Source organism: Taudactylus pleione, unplaced genomic scaffold, assembly GCF_031769625.1.
Source record: "Taudactylus pleione unplaced genomic scaffold, aTauple2 ptg000021l, whole genome shotgun sequence".
Taxonomy (NCBI): domain Eukaryota; kingdom Metazoa; phylum Chordata; class Amphibia; order Anura; family Myobatrachidae; genus Taudactylus; species Taudactylus pleione.
This window is the reverse complement of record NW_028284423.1, coordinates 1-25,397: the sequence shown is the minus strand read 5'-3', so window position 1 is coordinate 25,397 and position 25,397 is coordinate 1.

Here is a 25,397-nt window from a genome sequence, read left to right as displayed (position 1 = left end):
GGCAATAGGGGCAGGTTAGGTTTAGGCAGTGGGGAGGGAGGGGGAAAGGTTAGGATACCGACACCTGTCGGGAAGTATCCTAACCCTCCCCTCTCCCTAAACCTAACCTCCCCCTGTCGGGATACCGGCGCTCAGAATCTTGACGCCCAACCCTACTAAAGACCTGAAACTTCAGATCTTATTATGGCTCTTTGAGTGTATTTAACATGAGTATGTATGTCCCAGATGTGCCGCCCTGACTTGTATGCATATTACTACTATTGTGGACGGGCAGCCAGGCATTTAACCTTCTATTAGGAGTGCCTATCCAAAATTATAATAATGTGGGATGACCACACCCCTCCATTTGATGTCCACACCTACCCGGGCCCCTGCCATTGCATTCCCTTGTGGGCCCTTCATGCCCCAGTCCGACACTGTACACAGCTCTTCCTGAAAGGTAAAATACAAAAAAGAGAGACGACAAAACCTCAAACATTACTAACTCACTGAAAACTCCAGTCAGTAAACAATACTTCATCCGCCCAGCAGAGGGCAAACACCCGTACTGACTGGTATTACTCGCCGCCATATTGGTAGAGGGAAACAGGCTTCGTGTAGCATTTACAATGACAGGTATCCGGATCATAGACGTGTAAGCTGCGGCGAGAGCGGCTCCGCTTCCGGGTGCTTGTGAGAATTGTCTATGCCGGAGTAATAGGGTCATTCAGCTGGCTGGAGTGGAGGCGCGGGTGGGGTTGAGACTGGTGTGTGCAGCAAGACTTGGGGGAAGCGAGACACCGTAATTAGCAGGTGAGGGGGTTTCATGTACTCCATATGTGCACACAGTGACGCAACAGGTAGGCGGGATGCACCTGTGTGCGGGCTACAGGTGTGGAGAGGCACGGTTATACCTATGATCAATGTCTTTTGCGAAAGGTGGGACTCCCTGTCACGTGTCTGATACTGTATTGCTACACAGAAGTGTTGCTGGCTTGCTGCTAGCAGTGGCACTACATGTACATGTGACCAAGGGTTTACCTATACTGTACATGCCTGTCTGTCATGTGGGGTCTGAGCACAGCAGTGTCACTACTCTATGTACTGTACATGTGACCAGGACCGCATTTACTGTATACTCATACACTGTACATACCTGTTATGTTAGGTCTGAGCACAGCAGTGTCTCACTCCATGTACTTGTGACCAAGGGAACACATATATTACTGTACACACCTCTCATGTGGGTCTGGGCACAGCAGTGTCTATTCCATGTACATGTGACACCTTTATATTACTGTACATACCTCTTGTGTCGGTCTGGGTACAGTAGTGCAACTGCCCCTTGATGTCTGCTTTGAAGAGAACAATAGTGTAATTATTCTATAGATTTGAATTTAGTAGAGAACCTTAACACAGCAGTGTAACTTTTTCATCTGTGTACTTATTGTGCATAGGATCTCATCTATGCATTAATCAGTCCATAGTTTTTAGTTGTGTTTTGGATTTACTGATGACCAACCATGAAACTGGTATGTCTGTTTAATTTCGTGTAGAGGTATAAAAAATATTTTGCTTGTATAACTACTTACAGTGCATCACACTGAAAATGGAAGCGCACTCTCCATTGGATAAGTTAACAACTTTTAATTTAGTGTTGACAGGTAAATTTCATGCACTTCCATGCACATGACATTTATTACATCCTCTAAATTACTTTTAGAATCAAAGATCTGTGTCTTAATTTTTTTTTTCATGAGCATTTATTGTACTAAATCTCGATTGCGATCATTCTTCAATCAGACCATCATAGTGAATAAATAATTGAGAGTTATTGGGCCCATATCCCTGCACCCAATTGGAGGTATTGCCCGTTCTGACGATGCTCCGGTCAGGTGATCGGCAACATCCAATATTTTGGACAGTCTCACTTTGCCAATTCCAACCCAGAAATAATCGGAATGGGCAAATTGGGGATTTTTAACATGTTGTGTTTTGTAGCTCCCCGAGAAATCGCTGATCATCGGCGTCCACAGATGATCGGCATTGGGGAATTGCTGCTGAGAGGTACGGCCTGCAAGAGTTCTTTCCTTTATATACAGTATGTTCCTGCATGCTGTGTACATAGCAAAGCATCACAATATAACAAATTGCAGAGCAATATGGTGGAGTAATGAAACACTTCTTTTGGTTAATTCTCTATAGAAATTAGGAAAACTAGGAGCTTATTAGGCAGGTGGGAGATAAGTCTATTTGTTAACAAAGTCTGAGTATTCTTATTATATTTAAAACCCTGAAGTGTAGTTTGAGGATTTTAGATAAAAACAACCATTTTTGTTTGATATATTGTGTCTGACCATGTCTTGCAATGTCTTTATACAAGAATTCACTAATACCCCTTTTACACCGGAGCTAAAACCCGGGTTTTTGAAGGGTTAACCCGGGCAGCTCCCTGGTGTAAAAGGGCAGAGGGTTGGATCGCCGGGTCGAGTGACCCGGCAATCCAACCCAGGTAACTAGCAGGGTTTAACACGGGCGTAGCCCGTGAAACCCTGCTATGGGAACAGCGCACTTCGGGTCACGAAGACCTGGAGTGCGCTGCTAGCCGGCCGATTGGTCCGGCTTCAGTGGCGCTTGGAGATGACATCATCTCCAAGCGTCCACTTTCACTCCGCAAAAGCCGGGTCTATGCAGACCCGACTGCGGTGTGAGTGGCGCTGACTCGGGAATATCCCGAGTCAGCGCCAGCAAAATTCCGGGTCTGATCCGGATAGGAACTTTGTTCCAACTCCGGGTCAGACCCGGAATTTAGGTGGAAAAGGGGTATTACAGGCAGATAAGGTGTTCGCTTCAGGGTTTCTGGTCTGCATGCAGATTGTACTTTAATTAGACATATGTTTTAAGGTTTAATTATAGTTATACTTTAAACTTATTTCTTTTATTTGAAAATTGTGGTGTTTTAATAGATTACGGTCAGGTTTACGACTTCTGTTTTGCAGTATAGATAAGGAAAAGGAAGTGACGTAAAGAACCAGGATAGACCTAGATTAAACAAACTCTGTTATACTGCTGATTGCCACCGTGAAAGCAATGGCACTTCACCTTCTATCGATAAGATAGTTTTGCTTATTTAATAAAATGGAACGCGTGGACAAATTTTGTTTAACTTGTAGCAGTTGGTTGATCTTTTTCTTTATTTTTTTTTCCAAATCAGAGTTTGAAAATTACAGACTGGACTGTTAATAACTACTTATTAGAGTATAAAAGTTAGATTACCTTTTCCCTGACTTAAAAGAAAAAAAGTAGAATAAGTGACATGGTGCTGGGAATTTAACATATATTACAACCCAAATAGCTGCAATGGGATGTAGTTAATTGGCCACCGCATGGGATACCATCAGTCGAAATCCCGGCGCCGGAATCCCGACCAGCAGCCAGAACACCGGCGCTGGAATACCGACATCAGTTGAGATGTGGATCCCTGCAACCCGAACGTGAGTATAGCGGGCTGGGTTAGCTTTACACCACGGGGGGTTAAGTTTAGCCACCACCGGGGCAGGGGGGGAGTTGGGGTCAGGCTGCAAGGGGGGGGGGAGTGAGGTGAGGGGTAGGCTGTGTACAAGGGGTTTAGGCACCACTGGGGGGGGGTATGTTTATACACTGAGGGACGAGGGTTAGTGCTTAAACCTAACGGGGAGGGTTATGGTGTTGGGGGGAGGGTTAGGATGCAGGAAGGGAAGGTTAGGGGTGAAGGGGGGAGGGTTAGTATACTTAGAATCCCAACAGGGGCTCCATAAGCATCAGGATGCCACTGTCAGTGTTTTGATGGCCGGCCTCCTGACTGCTGGCCTCCCATACCCAACCTGCTGCAATGTAGCTAAAAACACTTAATATTATCTAAAGGAGATTAAAGTTTGCATAATATAAAATACAGCATAACAGCGCTTTTCTAATCTAGCATCCCTACTAAAACAATAGGATGGATGCTGTCCCTAGCTACGGGCTGCAGTGTTCTGCGGGTGGTAAAAATTGCAGTGCAGCAATCGCCATCGGTGAATAGATACCATGCGCACAACATCTATTCACAGAGAGGGGAGAGCTTGGGGATAGCCCAGCATGTCTGTAAGTGCTGGGCACCCTCCCCCCCAAGAGTGATATAAAGGGGGCATGTCTTAAAGATTTGCATCCTTTTATTGTGGCTACTCCCCCTTTAGGGCCCTTTTTATGGTTTGACGCCCTGCCCTACGCCGGACCTAAAATGAACACTAAATCGTTCACCTCCTATATTGTTGAAGGTAATTGTCTTGGACAAGGTCTTTCTTTTACAAGGAGAATGTCTATGTCTATGTTTGAGTTGGAGTAAAGAATAGTTAAGTCTTCTGATTTGTACTGTGTCCCTTCCGCGCAGGTGCTAATGACAAGGTTCCTGCAGTCAAATGGAAAGCAAAAGGGTAAAAGTTCAGTGTTGGTGCATCTACATCAGGGGTGGCAATAAGCGGCCCTTCAACTGTTGTTGAACTACACATCCCAGCATGCCTTGCAACAGTTTTAGCATGGTCAAATAGCAAAACTGCGGCAGGCATGCTGGGATATGTAGTTCTACAACTGCTGGGGGGCTGCTTATTGCCCACCCCTAATCTACATGCAGCATTAGTTTACTTTTAAAGGGATGTCTTCCAAATGTGCAGGAGCTGTCATCCGACAAGTATTGGAGGAGTGCTGGTGCTGGCCGCTGCATGTGAAAGCTTGTCCCGGAGCTAGCACCTTCACAGCATATGGTTAATGGATGTGTATGGGTTGCAGTCATGATTCTTGTACTTGTCAGGAAATATATTGCCTGATTCACAGATGTACGCTAATGACACCACTTTTGTGAATTTGTACGCTGTGGCTGTGCAAAAATACGCAAATGCCGCAGCTGCCAGGGTTTTTGTTGAGACGGCCACCGGCGGCTTCGCAAATCCTAGTGACTATGTACAAAGACTTGGCCACATATTAGTCGATAATCAGCCTGCTGAGTAACCCTATGTTCGCATAATATGGCCTTGGGAATTGAGACGCCATTTTTACTGCGTACGGGATTGCAGGCACAGGCTGTGTTACGCCCTAAAAACGGTTGCAACATGCCTGTGTTTGAGCCACCATTCCACTGTTACATTTTCCACAAAGAAATGGATTTGCTCTAAATTATGGTACAATTAATGTCAATTTTGAGGTCTTAGTAGACAAAAACCATGCTGGGATTATTAAGCATGGGCAGGATATCTGATACATAGCTAATAATTATATTTCTACTTCAGGGTCCATAGGGTATCCACAGGATACCTTGGGGGTATAGGTGTGACGTCAGTCGCAGGGCACCAAAGAGTTAAGCTTTCAGCCTCCCAGGATGCACTAGGTCCCCCTCCTATACCCCGCCCCCAGGCCAAGGCACCTCAGTTTAGTTTGGTGCCCGGCCGGAGTCGGGTGCACCTGTTGGAGTGGGGGCTAGAAGAGCCCCTGAAGCTTATTCTTCATGCAGCTGTGGCTGCACAACTGGATGAACAGCATGGACAGTCAGTCCTGACGTCCATGCTGTCTTCCCTACACCCCGCCGGTACCAGAACGCCGGTACTGATCCGGGGATGCTGGTGGGCGTCTGGGGTCACAGCTAGCGGTGACCCCAGATGCTCCGGACCATGGCCGGATTCAAGGGGGACAGAGGTAAGCAGCGGGGTCCCGCGGTGGGTCCCCGCTGATCACATGGTCCTAAGTCCCCAGGCAGGGGGCTCCCTGGGGACTGGCTGCAGCGTGGAGCCAGGCGACCAACCTGCGCTTCCACTACCCCCTGGGACAGCGGACCGCAGCAGAGCGGTAGCGCTGCGGCGTCCCAGGGGTTAAATGCATGCCAGGGGAGCGCGCCTTCCCTGTCTCACAGCCGGCGCCTCCCCCGCTGCACACAGCCCTCTCTGCACTGTGCTGACTGGTCCTGTGTCAGCGCTCCTCCCCCAGGCCAGCTTCTCTCTGCTCCTCGGCGGCCATCTTCTCTGCAACGCATGGTGAACGCTGCTGGAAGTCTGGAAGGAAGCATCGTGGTCTGGGTCCCCCCGCATACCTCTCCTCCGCTGTGGCTCAGGTCTGTGTATGCAGCGCTGTGTCCTACCAGGCCCTGTGTCTGTGTAGTTGAGTGATCAGCGCTGTTAGTGCAGGAATTGTTATTTCTCTGCATTGTATGTGACTGTGCTAGCGCTGCTGCCTGTAATCTTTTCTTCTCTAAACTGTCAGCTTTATTACTGTCCCTGTTCTTTCTGCTAAAGCCCTTGCGGTGCGGTGCTGCAGGGTGGTCTCTCGCCTATTTAATACTTAATTGGTGAGAGAGGTCACATACGTGGTGCCATCATGTCTGAAAGTGATTTTCCCCTCCGGCTACAGTGTACCACGTGCAAAGTACCGTTAGCGGAGGGGGAGGGTAGCGCGGAGGGCCTTTGCCGGCAGTGTTGTCCATGGCGCGGCCTATTACGGTTACAGCACCGGTACAGGAGCCGCCCTGGGCTTGTTTCGCTCAGGCGTTAACAGCTTTAGTGGGCCAGTTAGCTCCGCAGCCCGCGTTTACTCCGATGGGTTTGTCCCAGCAGTCTGTGGTGTCGTCACCCATGCAGGGGTTCCCACGACAATTGGTGGTACCCCACAGTCTCCCTATTTCCCCGCTCCCGGGTTCTCAGGAGCCAGCGTGGGTTAACTCCCTGACGAGTTCTTTACAGCACTTGTCGGATGTATTGCAAGGGGAGTCTGTGATGCGGCCTCATAAAAGGCCGGTGGCGTCTCTGTCCGCTCCTTATGAGGATGACGAAGGGACGTCTGATGATGGGGAGATTCTGGATCCTTACGATCAGGAACCTTTCCATACTAAGGACGCTGATGCTAAGTCCAAAGTATATATTCCTGGACTTATTCGGGCGGTCCGCACAGCCTTGGTGATTGAGGACGAAGTTCCCCCAGCGGCTAAATCTAAGTATGCCTTTTTCAAAGATGTGAAGGGCGATGCCACAGTCTTTCCTCTTTCGGGTCAGTTGGTGGACCATTTAGAGGAGGCGTGGAAACAACCTGGCAAAAGATACCAGCCGCAGAGACGCCTGGCGGTGGCTTATCCGTTCGCGGATAATTATTTTGCTAAGTGTGAATCCCCTCCACAGGTGGATTCTCACGTGACCCGTCTTGTCCGTAGTGCCACATTGCCGATGCCATCCATGTCCTCCCTTAAGGATGCTACGGACCGCAAGGTAGAAATCTGCCTGAAGTCCGCTTATTCCCTTGCAGGGGGGGCAGCACGGCCGGCTATGGCCATTTGCTGGGTTGCCAGAGCGATGGAGCGCTGGGCGGATTCATTAGAGGCTTCTTTTGAATCCGACTGTCCGGCCGAACAAGCGGAGTTGATTGGCAATCTCCGTGATTCGGCCACCTACATCAACGAGGCGGCTCTAGACATTAGTACTCTGGTGTCTAGAATTTCTTCAGCAGCGGTAGCTGCTCGTCGCACCTTGTGGCTGCGATCCTGGAAGGCGGACGCAGATCCAAGAAAGGTCTGGAAGCGTTGCCGTTTACCGGAGAAGTTCTCTTCGGTCCGGATCTGGATAAGATTGTGGCCACGCTGGCGGCAGCCAAATCTGCTTGTCTCCCGTCGGCCGCTGCTCCTTCTGGTTCTGGACCATCGTCCTTTCGGTCATCTAGGGCCCAGGGCAGGCCCAAACCACAGTCGTTTCCTCGACAGGCTGGCCCTAAGAAATCGGGCAAGCCCCGGAAACAGGCATGGAGTACCAGACGTCCGGCCCCCAAGCCAGATGACAAGCCTGCGGCCTGACGGTCCGGGTCTCCCCTTGGGGGATCCCAGGGTGGGAGGCCGCCTGCTGCAGTTCTCCCGGTGTTGGTCGTTCACTACGACAGACACTTGGGTTCTGGAGGTGGTCTCTCACGGGTACGCCCTCTCCTTCCGGCACAGACCCCCGGCTCGATTCTTCACCACGGGTCTACCATCAGACCGGAACAAGGCTACGGAGCTGCGGAAGGTATTGCACACTATGCTCCAGGCTGGAGTTATAGTGCCTGTTCCATTCTCCCAGAGGGGCCAGGGTTTCTATTCAAATCTATTTTTGGTACAGAAACCCAATGGGTCATATCGTCCGATTCTCAACCTCAAAGCACTCAACAAGTCTTTGCGGGTCCCGAAGTTTCGGATGGAGACCCTACGGTCCATCATTCTGGCGCTGGACCTGGGGACTACATGGTGTCATTGGACATACAGGACGCTATGGCGGTCATGGCGGCTTCTCTGCGGCTGCAAGGAGTCCGCATGTTGCCGTACTTGGACGACCTGTTATTGGTGGCAGGATCTCCAGAGCTCCTGTTACACCACTTGGACCTGACCATTGCACTGCTGCAACGGCACGGCTGGCTAATTAACTGGCAGAAGTCCACTCTAATCCCGTCTCGGAGGATTCTGCATCTTGGAGCCTTATTGGACTCGGGACAGCAAAGGATCTTCGTGACGGAGGACAAGATCTCTGCTTTACAGTCAAGGGTGCGCAGTTGTCTGCACAGCCGCCGGGTGTCCTTACACTCGGCGATGAGGTTACTGGGCTCCATGGTGTCGGTGTTCGACATGGTGGAATACGCCCAGTTTCACTCTAGACCTCTGCAGCACCTGATCCTGTCCAAGTGGAACGGGCTGCCTCAGTCTCTGAAGTTCCAGACGATTGTGCTCACCCCGGAGGTTCGCCTGTCCCTTGCGTGGTGGTTAAAGATGACCCACCTCAACAAGGGACGTCCGTTCTGGGTTCCAAATTGGGTCCTGTTGACAACGGACGCCAGTCTTCGGGGCTGGGGAGCAGTTTCGGGTCCACACTTGTTCCAGGGCAGGTGGACACCGACAGAAGCGGAGCTTCCAATAAATATCTTGGAACTCCGTGCGGTCTTCAATGCTCTCCTGCAGGCACAGCGGTTTCTCCAGGGTCACCCGGTGCAGGTCCAGTCGGACAATGCTACCACCGTGGCCTACATAAACAGGCAAGGAGGAACTCGCAGTCGGGCGGCTCTCGTAGAGGTCTCTCGGATCCTGGTTTGGGCGGAGCGCAATCTTCCGGCCATATCAGCGGTCTTCATCCCGGGAGTGCTAAATTGGGAGGCGGACTTTCTAAGTCGCCAGGACGTTCATCCGGGGGAATGGTCCCTGCACCCGGACGTTTTTCAACTACTGGTGGACAGGTGGGGTCTTCCAGAAATCGACCTCATGGCGTCCCGGCACAACAACAAGTTGCCGGTGTACGGGTCTCGCACAAGAGACGAAGGGGCGTCTCTGGTGGATGCTCTGTCCGTCCGGTGGACGTTCAGGTTCGCATACCTGTTCCCTCCGGTCTCCCTTCTTCCACGGGTAATCCGGAAATTCAAACAGGAAGGAGGGACGCTCCTGTTGATAGCTCCCGCGTGGCCCAGACGGCACTGGTTCTCAGACCTTCAGGGTCTGTCCGTGGACAGTCCTCTGCGGTTGCCGCTACGACCGGACCTTCTGTCTCAGGGTCCTTGTCTTCACCCGGACCTGACTCGGCTGTCTTTGGCGGCGTGGCTGTTGAGACGGCCATGCTGAGGTCCTGGGGGTTTGCCAGCTCTATGCTGTGTACCATGTTACGAGCTCGGAAACCGTCTTCCGCGAGGGTATACCATCGCGTGTGGCATACGTTCTTCCAGTGGTGTCGACCGAGAGGTTATGCACCGCGGGAGTTTCGTCTGTCTCGGATTCTCGCCTTCCTGCAAGCGGGACTAGATCATGGGCTTCGCCTTGCTTCTTTGAAGGTACAGGTTTCGGCCCTATCTGTCTGGTTTCACCGTAGGATTGCTACAATCCCGGATGTGCGCACCTTTATGCAAGGTGTTCTCCGTATTCAGCCGCCCTTTGTTCCACCTGTGGCGCCTTGGGATTTGGCTGTGGTCCTGAGGACTCTCCAAGGACCGCCGTTTGAACCACTGGGCTCAGTGGATATTAAATGGCTAACAGCTAAGACTGTTTTCCTTCTGGCCGTTGCTTCAGCCAGACGTGTTTCTGAGTTAGGGGCTCTTTCTTGTAGACCCCCTTTCTTGGTTTTTTTCATGGGAACAGGGCAGTGCTCCGCACTCGGCCCGAGTTTCTCCCCAAAGTTGTTTCCCAGTTTCAGGTTAACGAGGAAATAGTTGTTCCGGCCTTTAACTCACCGGGTCTTTCCGTGGGTGAGGCCTCTTTGGATGTTGTGCGGGCCTTAAGGACTTATGTGGACCGCACTTCTTTGTTTAGGAAGTCGGACGCTTTGTTGTCCTCTATGGCTTCTGTAAAAAGGGTTGGCCTGCTTCAAAGCAAACTTTGGCAGCCTGGATCCGTATGGCTATTTCTGAAGCTTATCTTCATGAAGGCCTACCGGTCCCTCCTTCTCTGAAGGCTCATTCCACTAGGTCTGTGGGTCCTTCGTGGGCAGCTTGACGTGGTGCCTCGGCAGTTCAGATCTGCAAGGCTGCTACGTGGTCTTCTGTCCATACCTTCGTGAGGTATTACAGGTTTGACACCTTCGCCTCTCAGGATGCTTCCTTCGGGCGGCGGATTCTCCTTTCTGCACAGGAGCGTCCCCACCCTTAAAGGATACTGCTTTGGGACATCCCCAAGGTATCCTGTGGATACCCTATGGACCCTGAAGTAGAAAATATGAGATATGGTAAGAACTTACCCTTGTTATCTCTATTTCTACGAAGTCCATAGGGTTCCACAGGACTCCCGCCCTGTCGCACCTGTGCTGCAGATGGGCTTTGCTCTGGTCACCGGTTTTCCGTCTCCCTCTGGTGAGAATGTGATTCTTGTATGTGTCCAGATCTTTGTTCTCTCTCTTCCTTCTCCTCCTCCGGCCTATGGCTTGGTAACTAACTGAGGTGCCTTGGCCTGGGGGCGGGGTATAGGAGGGGGACCTAGTGCATCCTGGGAGGCTGAAAGCTTAACTCTTTGGTGCCCTGCGACTGACGTCACACCTATACCCCCAAGGTATCCTGTGGAACCCTATGGACTTCGTAGAAATAGAGATAACAAGGGTAAGTTCTTGCCATATCTCATATTATTCCTTTCACGACTCAGCCGAAAGTTAATTTATGACATATCAGTATAATATTATATAGTCACTACGGGGCCTATTCATCATCGCTCATGGGCCCGTTACACATGCCGAAGCACTTGTTTCAGCATGTTTTAAGCAGTGCCATCTGAGGGAGGGGGAGCAAATTCTTTTTGCCCAGGCCTGTTGAAGGGGCCCGGCAGGAGCCCGCTCCTTAAGCCCAAACCCTTGCTCTTCACCGCCGCCAGTACTTTACTTTGGGCAGGGAGAGAGCGGACTGACAGCTGTTGCAGCGTCCTATCTTCCCAGCCCAACATGCACGCTGCTGGCACGCTGTGGGCTGAGCTAGGGAGAGAGGCTGCTGCAGTAGCAGTCTGTCCTCTCTCGCCCTGCATTACGTGTGGGGAGGGTAGCGATTGTGCCCCCTTGTAAGGAGCTGGGTCTGGCTTCACCTCCCTGGGTTGGCCATGCCCCCTCACTGTACCTGGACCCGGCAGAGCTGTCGGCTGCCCTTGTTTTAAGTAACAGGCCTATTCATCATTAGTGGCCCATCTTAAAAAAAAAAAAAAAAAGTCCAGAAGCTGAAAACGTCCGGAGGCCAAAATTCAAATCCCAATTACAGCTGACTTGGTTCTGTCTCCATGATCCACGGACATACGAAAGAGGGAGACTGAAGCGATTAGTATAACAAGAGACTGTAAAGTTTATACAGCAAAGAAGCTCCGGCCACACTCATAGAAGTCTACCTATCGCTCCACCTGTAATTTTACAACAACACAGGAGGACAGCAGCGGCATTGACACGGAGAGTCCAGCACACTCCCATATATGGTTCAGGAGACAGCGTTTCACCTCGTCCCTGTTGGAGTTTTGCACAAGACCCTTGCAGTAACTCCCACTATAAAGGTATTGTTTTCATTGCATTGCTCCAGTTGCATAGGGGACACTGCACTATAGAAGTGACTTTTTTCAATCCGCAGTGCTTTATTGTAGACTGTAGCATTTTGATATACCAATTTTTGGCAATCACACTATGTGCACGCCAAAGGGACTAAAACCATTTTTTTTCAACTTATTAAACTGGTGGAATTGAATGAGGTTGAACATTTCTCAGCTGTAATGGAGCATACACACGGTCAGATTTGTCAGGTGAACGATTTTACCAAAGATTTGAATGATTTTTGCATTAAAATGAATGGAATCGTCCAAGTCTGACTGCAAACACATCAGATGTCAGATATCGTTATCTGACAAACGGGAACGCGCATCGTTGATCGTCCATCGTTCAAGTATGTCAGATTTTCCTTCAGATATGAACAACTGAACGATTTTTAAATCGTTATCATTCAGATCTGAAGGAAAAATCTGACCGTGTGTATGCACCATAAATGTAGAAGAGATATAATTGGTTACATTTTATGCCGTTTGGCAACCTTGTAGCAGCAGTTATTTTTTGTTACATTTGTATTGTATATCATTTACATCATTCATGTGTATTTTTCTTTGTAGGTTTTTATTGTATATTTTGTATTGGTGATATTAAAACTGCAGAATTTTTAATATTAATACCAAAAGCGTTTTCAGAAATATTTTATTTATTGTTATATACCTTTCTGATAACATAACCATCAAATTCTGATTGCGCAGCCCTAATAGTTATTTGTATATGAAAATGTTCGGAGCTTGCTTTGTAGGAAAATATGACGTTCGTTCCCGGTGGCCCCTACTGGAAGGAATTCCAGAGTGTGACGATGGATCCATTCACATCCCTGAGCACCCATCAGCGCTCTTGTGTGCATGTGTGAACTCATGGCAGTGTAAAAGTAGTCATACACTGTCAGCTAAAATTCACCAACAGACACTGTCAGATAATTGATCTGTCTGATGATGAGTATATCCAAGCACACATTATCGCATTTGTTGGGTATGCTGGCAGATTTTGAATTCCCGACAATTGGTGCTTGGTTGCAGCCATGCATTTTGCAATAATCAGCTGATCAGGGTGAGAATTGCACAGTATATTGCTCTTTAAACTTTCACTATTAGAATTTTTTTTTTAATAAAGTCTTTTTTTATTACATTATTGTCAGTTTTAAACATACATCATAAAATTACAGAAAAAAAAATACCAATATTTCCAGCACACAATAATCATACAATAGCATATCACAGAGGAAAGACACTACTACAGACAGTTATTACATTTTAACATAATAGTCTAGTGCAGTGGTTCCCAAACTGTGTGCCATGGCACCCTGGGGTGTCTCAGGTTGGTGGTCCAGCACCAAATCAAATTCTTTATGGTCAATGTAATGTAAATATGTGCACAAACAGAAGCACAAACCTGTCCACCACTATATAACAAAACCTAAGGATGACCGGTAAGCACCATTTACTTGACTGTACTACTTCACTATATTTTTTGGTGAATTTCTCAATAACAAACTTTTGGCTTAGGGGTGCTGATGCACTAGGCTGCCATGATTCAAAAAAGTTTGGGAACCACTGGTCTAGTGTATCAGTTTCCATCATCTAAACAAAATAACCACTAGTAATTAGCAGTGATATAATTTTGTGGGAAATATCCAATTTGACAGCACATAAGAACCACTTGGCCCATCTAGTCTGCCCTTTTTTAATGTTCTGGTAACCTCAACCCTATTTGATCCTTAGGGCCGGATTCAGTGAGAGGCAAAAAGCGTTCGCCGATGTGATGTTTTGGCCTCATTTCGAAATATAACCCTATTCAATTCCAGGACGTTTTTGCATGTCGCATGTGCGAAAACTCCATAGGTAAAAGCAGGCGAAAAAGTTTCACCACACAAAGGCAGGAGAAAAGATGTGCGAAATCCCTATTTTTGTCTAAAAATGTGGGGACTTGTTTCAGAACCCTTTGGACACAGAAAACCCTCCCCCACCTCCTAATGACTAATTTGGCAAAAACATAAAAAAAAAATTATCTTGATTCACCCTAAAAAAGATGTCATTTTTGGGTGAAGATTTAAAAAGTGTTTGAAAATGGGTATAAAGTACTGGGACTGGTCTTTTGGGGAGCTGTATGAATGGGACAGGTGTTCATAGGATTGCAGGTGGCTGCTGCAGGTGGTTTTAAAAAACATTATAATGCACTTTACAGACAAAAAAATAAACTAGTACCCATTTAAATGAACCCCCAATTTAACTACATCAAATATTTTTCTCAAAAGAAATGGCTTTTTATCTTTTTACCACACTTATGCAAATAACAGCCCATTGACTCAATTTAAGGGCAGTATTCAATTGTTTTTGCACGCCCAATCTTCTTTCTAAAGTGACAGGAGATCGCGGGGCGCTATTCAATTGATGCCCATTTTCGAGGTGATCACGCTCATAAAGGTCGGATTTAGCCACGTAGAATGGCTATCCCCAACCAAAGTGCTGGGCGTGATCGCTAAAAGTGCTGTTTAGGCGCCCAAACAGGTCACTTTTCACCCATTTCAACTCAGACTCCTGTTGGACGGGTAGAGGGGCGATACAATTGAATTCTGTCCTAAGAACACAAAATATTTTATTAGGTCTATTAATACACTTCTATATTGATTTCCAGGGTCAGTCAGGCCTTTTATGGGGTACAGACTGTCCTTTTCGCTAGTTTCGCATTTGCTGCATTCGGACATCTGTTTTCACCTGTTTTGCAATTGAATAGGGCGAAAAGTGGGAACGCGCATTGTGAAAGTGCGCGATAACTGCGTACAAACAGGCGAATGAGGCAACAAGATTGCAGCAGCAAATGCATTTCGCCGCCTGCGACTTTTCGCCTCTGATTGAATCCACCCCATAATCCTTTGTAAAGTTTTTATTGCAAATTAACAATTTAAACTAAATCTTGACAAAGTAGTTGTGACCGATTTTGTTTTGATAACTTTCATCTTAATTTAACGAAAAGTCTTTATTAGACCAAATAATTTTAAGATGAGCACTAAAAGTTGTGTAGCTGTGCCTAATTACAAGATTCAAGCTCTCATTGCCTTCTAGTTAGAGCCATTTATACATGCCTCGTTGTACATAGAAATTAAGTACTGCGTAAGCCAAAAGTTACCTAAATTTAAAGCCTGTTTTCTCCCTTCTGAGGCAATACGCCTATCCAGAAAAAATATATGTTGTAGTTTAAAGTCTGCTCTTTTTAATGAATGTTGTTTCAAGAAAATCAGTTATACTTTTTTGCTATTGGTCTTCAAAGGTGGCGGAAAATTGAACTCACAATTTTTAGATGACATTATCACAGGAACTAAGTAAAGTCTGTTATTTTCTGATTGTATGGTGTCCTCTTGGATAGTTAGCTATACTAATGTCATACTAAAGTAATGTTTTTCTTTGGAGATCTGGGCAGCTGAACGCCAGAAAAAAATTTACACATGATTTTTTGGCCTACTTTGGCCTCATACTGTCAAAAAAGTACTTTTTTGTAAGACTTGTGGCAGCAAATGTTTAAATCTGCACGAAAAGTTGTATAAGCATGTGCACTTTCACAGCTATTGCTCTCATAGATCTGCCACAGCAATTACTTCAACATTGCTGATTGTGCAACGTGGAGTCAGTGACAATTTCACCTACCTCCACTACCAGGACCACAACTCCACTACTATTGTATACTGTGACCTGAAACTTTATCAAAGTTAGTTCTATATAGATATATATATAATCTATATCAATCTTCTCATAAAAATCGATGGTCAAATGGGGACCCCTAGTCCACTCGATATGGAATGACCCAGTGATGATATGTTTAATAAAATGCTTTTCGAACTATTCTATTGGCATGCAATATGTCTTTTTATGAGGATGTGTATCTCTTTTTGATTGAGTTTCTTTTCCTATGTATGCCTTTTCCTAGGCATACAATGTCAGACATTTCCATCTGTAAAGCGCAACGGACTATGCTTTGCTATATAAGAAACTGTTAATAATAATAATAATAATAAAATGTCTGACAGCTGACACCCAGCAGATATTGTGGCTATACACTGTGAGATATGTCAGTGTATAGTCAGACGATATCTGCTTTGCTCCCCTGGGGAGGAGACATCTCCCTGTTCCTCCTCTGTAAAGAAACCCCAGAAATGTTGGGCGTACGGCCCGGGGCAACATACACTGCTAGATGTGGCCGACATTCAGCTCTCAAATGATCGCATCTGTTGGACATCCTGGATGATTCGTCATGTCTGACAGACCAATAATTTTGTTCCTGGAAATACACTGTACAATTATCTGACTGATAACTGGCAGATTGGCCAGATAAGTGTATAATGTATGCCCAGCATTAATCCACGCATACATTATGCAATTATCATCCCGATCATTATGTATGACCTCGACCGATGGCTGGACGGTTGGGCATGAAAAATCTTTCAGCATGTCCGACTGATCCACATCTGGCAGTGGGCGACCATTCATCATATCCCCTGTTCAGACTGACAGACATGTTATCTGACTATGGGTGCCAAACATTACATCTTGCTACACACGCCCATCTTTTATAATCTTTTCTACCCAAACGCATAGCCTTTCTTTACAGTTCCATTAATCACATATTGATCTGCCCCATTCCTGTCATTTGGTTAGTTGTGTGTCAGCAGTCAAATTAAAGATAATTGAAGTGTGTGTGTTGCAATTGTGAGACAGAAGCCCAATTATCCTATACTGAACCAGATAGGTGCCATGAGAGGAGCAGCTCAGAACCGCTGTCTGTCAAGTACTCACTTGTTTTCTGCATGTGACTAGCAAGTGTAATATTTATCCAGGTTACAAAAGATACTTTAATAAAAATGTATATGTATTTGGAGAAGAAATATTGTTCACTTTATAGATATAGTTTTAAAAAATGCATTATAAACGTATAAATATGGATGTCTTTTTGAATACACCAAGAACAACAATGGTTGGCTGGTACTTGTGCAGTGTATGTACAATGTAGCATCTTATTGCTGTAGAATGTGGTGTGTGTCCTGCATCGCACACACTGGAAGCAGCTGGCTGAGATGTGGAGCTTACTGACACATCTGCATCATCATTGCTGTGTACGTGTCCAGCACACCCATCCTAGACATAGGAGTGTCTGTGGGAGGAGGAAAGGATAGACGTGGTAGGGAGGGAGTGTAGCTGAAGGCATGCAGGAGACAAAGCCGATATATAATCACAGTCCACATCCTTCATCTAATTTGTGTTATTTCAGACTATGAAACCTGAAAAGTTTGTGTACGGTTTTAATGCCTGAGCTTCAGAATGATATAGTTAGCTAAACGTTGGCAATCTGCCCATTGGCTGTTAACTCTTAACAATGCATGCCAGCACCATATACAACATTCATTTCACGAGTGATATACATATTGGTAAAGGGGCATACGCCCTGCTGAAACGGGTTATGTTCATTTTAAATCAGGAATTTCACATTCCCCAAGTTCTATTTCCATCCTGACTTTGTTTCGGTGTTTGTACAGCTATATAAAAATAAAGACATTCTGCCAAATCACTAGAGGGAGCAGGGCAAAAACAAAACAATGTCTTTGTGCGTTTTCTAAACATTGTGTCTAAAATTAGGTACAGAGTATTTCTGCAAATTAGCATATAATAGATCTTCCATCATTCATGTCATTGCTCTATTACTGACCACACACAGACTATAGGCTGCCACTCTGAATGAGACAGATCATTATCATGCTTTATTTATAAGGAGCCACAAAGCTCCGCAGTGCCAGATAATCAGTATAGCAAGTTATACCACGGTTCTCCCCCAAATCCTGACCTTATAGTGATTTAAACTATATATAATTATCTTCTTCTTAGTGGCCCAGTTGTCTGCAGCTTATCATAACCAAAGTGTGTAGGATCTGGTCCCTCTAGTGTAGAGGTGGGCAAACCTCGCAGCTGTTGTAGAACTACACATCCCAGCATGCCCTGCCACAGTTTTGCTATTTGACTATTATAAAACTGTTGAAAGACATGCTGGGATGTGTTGTTGAACAACAGCTGGAGGGTTGCTTATTGCCCACCCCTTCTAGTGTAATCAGCATCAGATTATTTAGTGTACTGTGCTTCATGCCATTCCTTACACAGGTTTTAATTAGTTTTATAGTAGAAAATCCTCTTTCACATCCAGCTGTGCTTATAGATATAGTTAGTCCAATAGCAGCTAGTTTTACTGAATTTGGAAAAGATTTTTTGAGCTCAGTTGTTGAAAATGTGCATTATTTGTTTTGATTCTGTATTTTTGTAGGACTGTAGTTTAAACAACTCAGGTGCAACTCATTGATAGCGCTGAGCGATAAAATGTGCTTCCCAGGGACCCCTCACTTTAAAAAATGAGGGTCCTACTCCACTGTTTGTGTGTCCCATTACAGTTTATGCTTTTGAGCTCCCATATGCTATGAGAGCACCCCACAAGCCCTAGACATATACTGTACAGCGCTGGGAAGTCATACTCATATTTTCAACTCTGATAATACTTATAAATACATTGCCTTGATATCACATAGCCAGCATGTGCAGTGCTGGCAGGTAGGGACAGGGAAAGGTAGCAGTTGGGGCTGTGCTATGGGCAGACAGCAGTTGGGGTAGAGGGGGTAAGGGTATGCGGCAGTTTGGGTACAGAGATCAGCTGGGGCACTACTGGGGGCAAGGAGAGGGTTGAGGACAGGCAGTGCTGGAAGTAGGGTGGGGGTAACTGTAGATAGCAGTTGGTGCAGTACTGGGGGCAAAACTTGGGATTAGGGGAAAGCAAAACTTGCGGAAGGGAGGGGTTAAAGGTGTATATAAAAGTCAGGGCAGTACTAGGAACAATGAGGGGCTTAGTGACAGGCAGTAATGGGGGCACTAGTTTCCTTCCTCCCGCTTGGAGCCCTGCCGTTTCACTAGAGCCATCTCACCCAGCACCAAAGCTATGTACTCCACAAAGGCGGCGTCTTTTAAATCATACCTCCCAACATATGGGGGTTGGAAGAATAGTTTGTGCATGCTGGCCGAAAATGGGGCACAGCCTCGTAACAAGGGGACATGGCCTCACATCACACTCCAGTTTCCACCACTTTGGGGGCGTCCTAGAGATGCTGGGCTCCCTCCAGGTTCCCCACCACCCCAGCATTGTTTAGATGCCATGCAAATGTACATGACATCTTCTTACCAGCTGCTCTGCTGTGCAGAGCAGAAGTGTAAGCTGCTCTACCAAACTACCCCCCCCCCCCCCTCCGCAGGCTAATACCCAAAAAGCAGGACTGTCCCATCCAAATCCGGTCCTTAAATGCCTCTATGAACACCCCACATGGCATAAGACCTCCTCACAAAGCCCTTACATGCACCTTAGAACACGCCAAATCCGTGGCATCAGATTTGCCCACATGGAATATGTGCAGAAAACTACTGGTAAGGCATAGTCCTATTGCTTGGTTATGGATGACAGCAGCAATGTCATGGTTAAAAAAATAATAAAAAAGTACTCAAAAATAGTTTGTGTTATATATAATGTTATTATTTTTTTTTGTTCTTCCCAGAAAATTTTTCCGGGTGGGTGCCCTTGCAATAATAAAATGTTTTAACTCTGACTTTAAAATTTAAACTTGAAATAACATTTTATATATTAATTTGTCTCTTATTAGAGGCCCAGTCATTTGATTAAGAAAAAGCTGCAACGTCTGCTGGATCTGGTCCTTTTTATACAGCTCCCAGACACTGACCCCACTTGCAGGCTCCCAAAGTGCCGGGCGGCGCACCCGCAAAAAAACAGCCTGGGGAGAAGACTGTGTGTGTTTATATAGTGTATGTATATATGTATATGTTGTGTGTATATATATATATATATATATATATATATAATATATATATTTTGTAGTAGCAGCCCACATGTGGGCCAAACAGCTGAGGGTGAACTCGCCAGACTTCGAACAGTATTCAGTTAGCGGCGAAAAAGCATGTTTTTTTTGCCTATTTTGAGAGGGTTCTGAACCAGATTAATAGTCATAGTCATGAATAGCTTCTATAACACCTTGCTCTTACAATTTAGCTACTCACGTCAGTTCCTAGGGCGCCGGACCTAGAAAGGGGCACTTCTATGTGCCAGAAAAGGGGGTGTGACCATGAGAAAAGGGTGTGTGTCTTTAAGACACCACCCTTTACATCACTTTGGGGGGGGGGGACACACACTCCCTTCTTTGTGAATAGATGGTGGGCGTATGTGCCCGGCACCTATTCACCGACGGTGATCACTGCATTGCTATCTTTCCCACCTGGCACAACACTGTAACCTGTGGGTGGGGATGGCACCCGGCAGATTGTTTTAAAACAGTCTAGCGGGAACGCTAAGTTCCTGTGTCAGTGGAGCTTGCAATCTCATAAGAGTTAACATCATAAGCCAATTTACCTCCCAGTATGTCTGCAGAGTGTGTCAGGAAATTGGTGCACTCGGAGGAATCCTATAAGCTCCATACAGATAGGGCCATGGATGGAGTCAAACCCATGATCCCAACACTGTTGCGGTCAGCAATGCTATCCACAGTGCCACCATGCTGTCCATAGCAACCAATCATTATAGAATTTCAATGTATGTTCGACAATATAGGCAAATATCCGTTTGGTTACTGTGGTGTTCTGCGCAATCGCTCTTTTGCATTTTATTAATTTAATAAAATAAATTGCAGTTACTAGCCATGGAACAGATATGGGGTTTATATTTTGCTCTGTGTTCTAAGGCTGTCAAAGTTGTCCTAAAAGTGCATAGAGGAGTATCTGAGAAATGTGTTCTGCCAGCCACTACTGACTCCATATGTCTGGTTACCATAGGTGACTTTGACAGGAGCTTATGGGTGGTACTGTAGGTGCAACAGGCTAAGCAGGAAAAACTGTTCTGTTTTTTTTTTGGGGGGGGGGTTATCTTAAGAAGAGAGGCTTATTGTAGTGATGGTTGAATAAATGGTAATTGTGGGACAGTGGTTTGAATATTTTCAGATGTCAAAATAAATGCTGTTGAAAGCATAAAAAGAAAAAATACATGAATGGCAGGTAAATCTGGATTTTCCAATTTTCAGATTAAGTGCAGACATTTCAAGGGTTTTAGATAATTAGTAATTAGCCTTTGCAGTGGCAAACTTTTTTTTGTTCCCGTTAAGAGTAAATCCTTCTACAGTGCATCCGGAAAGTATTCACAGCGCTTCACTTTTTCCACATTTTGTTATATTACAGCCTTATTCCAAATTGGAAAATTTACTCTTTGTCCTCAAAATTCTGCACACAATACCCCATAATGGCGTCTTGGTCCCAATACGATGTGACTGAGAGGCACCAGGAGAGTGCACTGATTAATTTGACATGTGAAATCTGTATATCTGTGTGCGACTGAGTCTGTAAACGAAACACAACAGAACTTGGCGTGGAACAAAGCCGCACCCATTGCATCATAGCACTTCGTATACAGATTCAGACTCTGTCGCATACAGATATAGTAGTTTATCATCTAAAAGATGCTCCGAACAAGCATAGTCTCACAGGACCTTGCACGCTGTGGGGGCTGTTTGGCCTGACTGCGGCAATAGTGTATACGTACACATCTGTATATAACCAAATTAGAGGAGCCCAACTTACGGGAGGAGGTCACAGCATGAACATCACCGGGGTATGCGCAAAATGTATTGGCGCTCATTACAGATATGGATTATATATATATATATATATATATATATATATATATATATATATATACACAGAAATAAATGCAGAGGCACTCGGAGACTTTAAAGAATAAAAAAAAAGTGTATTTTAAATCCAACGTTTCAGAGCCTATTGGCCCTTTTGTCAAGGAATACAGACTGTATTTGTTTCTGTATGAATTTTCTCCTACTACAGAAGGCATTGGAGCTGTTGATATCTGTTCGTTGAAGTGCCGGATCGTTTCTACTATTTAATATATATATTATGTATGTTCTGGGTCCATTGACGACATCACCTTCTCACCTGTCATCCGTTTCTGCTGCCGAGGTTTCATCCTCGATTCCTCCCTGCCCGGCGCTGGATCTAGAGTGAATACTACTATTATGACCTTATAATTTCAGGCCTCCCTCTATGCCGCGACTCCACTCTATCCTTATAGCTGTCTGCTTGACTTTTTTTTTCACTTCTGCCGCATGACACCTGTCTGCCCCATCTGCAGTCTCCTTCACTGGCTACCTATCTTCAGAATCCAGTTTAAACTCCAACCCTTTTATAACTTCTACTCCTACATCTCAAACCTCATCTCTGTCTGCAGTCCCACCTGCCTTCTCCACTCCTCCACTGACTGTTGCACCACCTATGCTCTGGTTACTTCCTCCCATGCCTTCTTACAAGACTTCTCCCGCAGTGACCCCTCCTCTGGAGCAAACTTCCTTGCCATGTCCAACTTTCTTTCATTCTCCCAAGGTTTAAATGTTCCTAAAAGATGCTCATTTTCTCTAAAACCTACCAGCTTTCTTCTTAGCTCCACGCTCACTACCGTCTCATACTCAGCATGTCTCTTTCCTAATTCACCCTCCAACTGTGTATCCCCTCCCGCTCCTATAGTATGTAAGCTCTCAAGCAGGGCCCTCTTCACTCCTGTTATTCTTTCTGCATTTTCCTTACCATACAATGGGTACAGGATCATTAGGAGCTTTGTGCTTTCCACTACAACTCACTACTGCCTGATGTCTCTAGCTACAGCAAATTGGTCTACCCTTTAACGAAACTGGATCAGAACCTTTATATACCCCTGCCTATACCTTCTAAAATCCTTCCTATAAACCTCTAAGAATAACGCTAATTTGCGTACGCAGTCTGACCGCAAATAAAGACAGAAGTGGAATCTGTGGTTCCAATGCACAAGTATTATTCAGGTGAAAGTACAGTCAGTTACACGCAATTGATCCATACACAATTTAGGCGTAAAAGGAAATATTACAGACCCAAGTACAGTATACATACGCTGCGCCTCCGGACCCAGAGATAGACCTCAGACTAGAGACCCTCAGTACATACAGCATTCAGCATGGACTAAAAAAACCAGTATTCGGGCACATGTAGTTATCCCCCCCAGACAAAAACAGGACAAAGGGGAAATTTCCTGCTTATGTCATTGGTTCCCAGAGGAGAAGCATATGTCACAGCATATTTAACAGGCTAGTTCAAATAGACTCCCCCTGCCTCTAACAGCCGGGGAATCTTTCTAATAACACCTCCTGTAACATTCCAACAGCTAAACATTTTGTTGCTTGTAAGTTCTGTGATCCGTAACTTGAGTTTGCATGATGCGATCTCTCCACCGATAACACCGGGATGCTGTAAAAAGCGTACGCATCAGAACAAGACCAAACACAACTTGCTTATCATGTATAATACCTTGGTTATCAAAAACCTTTATTTCTCAGCATTTAAACTAACTAAACCAACTTGAATCATACATTTGATGCTTATTGAACCTTATGAGTGAATATGGAATGTGTGGGTGTTCAGGGTTTGGTATAAGGACGCTAGTTAACTTGGGACAGATGCGTGCGCATAAAGCTACTTTTTCAGCGGTTTCATACAAAGTCTTATGCATTCGCTAATATGCGACTAGTAAATAGCGCTCTTGTGAGTATTATTGTGTGTATGAGAAATGATGAAAGAAGCGATCGCATTGTGCTAATATAAATATCGCCACATGTACTATATTGTGAGTTCACCTAAAATGGCGCTTAGGCGGCCATTCGCAAAATGGCGTCTTGCGATCGCATTTCTAAAATGGAGTTTTGCGGCCATTCGCAAGATGGCGTCGCTGCAATTAATTTTTTAAACTGAACTTGTCTCAGCCAATTATTCAGCTTCGACACCTTTACCTTGTGCTGGTTGTTTCCTGGTACTGGTATTACTGCAATGTTTGTATTTATGCTTTGTACTCCAGCAATGTTGTGCATTGTATTTATGCTGTATATGTTGGTTTTTAGGTCTCCCTTTTGTACGGTGCTGCGTACACCTTGAGGTGCCACAACATTGTAACAACATTTGTAAAATACATCTAGGGGCATATTCACTAAGTGTCCGCTGCTTGTAAGAACTTCTGTCTGAGGAAGCCGCTGAAACGCATAGAGAGGCGGGGAAACGCGTTACAACTCCCACAAGTGTTTTTCTCCACAATGCATGCAGTGAAAGGACACTTAGCTTAAGTGCTCTGCCGCTGAAAGGAAAAAATCTCCTAGACCAGATTCCTAATGAGTATAACCACTTGATTGAGTGGCATAAAGGTCACTGGAGGACTGAGTTGCTATCCCACAAAAGTGTGAGTGTGCCGATATATCGGACTATCTATATTAAACTATTGGTGTAAATAATATCGATACATCAATAGGAAAGAGCGGACTGCTATATGCACTTATAAAAGGGAGGGAGGTGATCTAAGCATAAAATTTGTCAGTGTGCACACTGAGCAATCTATTTTCCCTGGCTAACCATTGCATTACAAGGGAGAAGAAGGATTACTATCTCTTAAAGCACTATATATATGATTTCCTAAACTGGAGTATATAATAAATGTAGTATTTTCAAAGGAAAATTAATCCACAATAAGTAGCCACCAGGCTGGCGGAGATGAACATGTTTTCTTCAGTCCAATAAGGAGACATATATGCACTAACAATTAGAGCCTGTATGTGTATTTACTAATAAAGGTGCATAAACACACAACGATTTTTTGAACGATTATCGTTTAACGATATCGTTTAACGATAATCGTTTGAAAAAATCGTTCACTTTCTGAGTCAAACGATGAATGATTATTGTTCATGCGCGTTCACGTTTGTAGTTTGTAGTTCAGTCAGACTTGTCAACTCAACGATTTTCATTAAGTTAATATGCAAAAATCGTTTGTAGTTCATAAAAATCGTTCATTACATTTAAATGAACATAGTAAATGAACAACTTTAGTAAACGATTTTAGTTCAATTTTTCAAGGTAGAAAATCGTTTACTAAAATCGTTCATTAACTCAATCGTTGTGTGTGTATGCAGCTTAAGAAGTAGAGAAGTATGGAGCATTTGATAACTAATTGGAAGCTATTCTATTGGTTGTTTGGTTTCAAGAACAGTTAATAGTTCAGGTGTATATGTATTATGCTACCTGAAAAAGTTTGAACCAGTATTGTATGTATGTTTGCTGTATTTTTAATTAGTAATTTTTAGGGGTATATATTATTATATTGTCAACCTTTGGTAATTCATGGAAATATATATATATTTATGTATATATCTTAGAATTGCTTTAGTAATGTGTGATTCATTTGTCCTATTAGCAGCACTCCTTGTTATATTTTTTC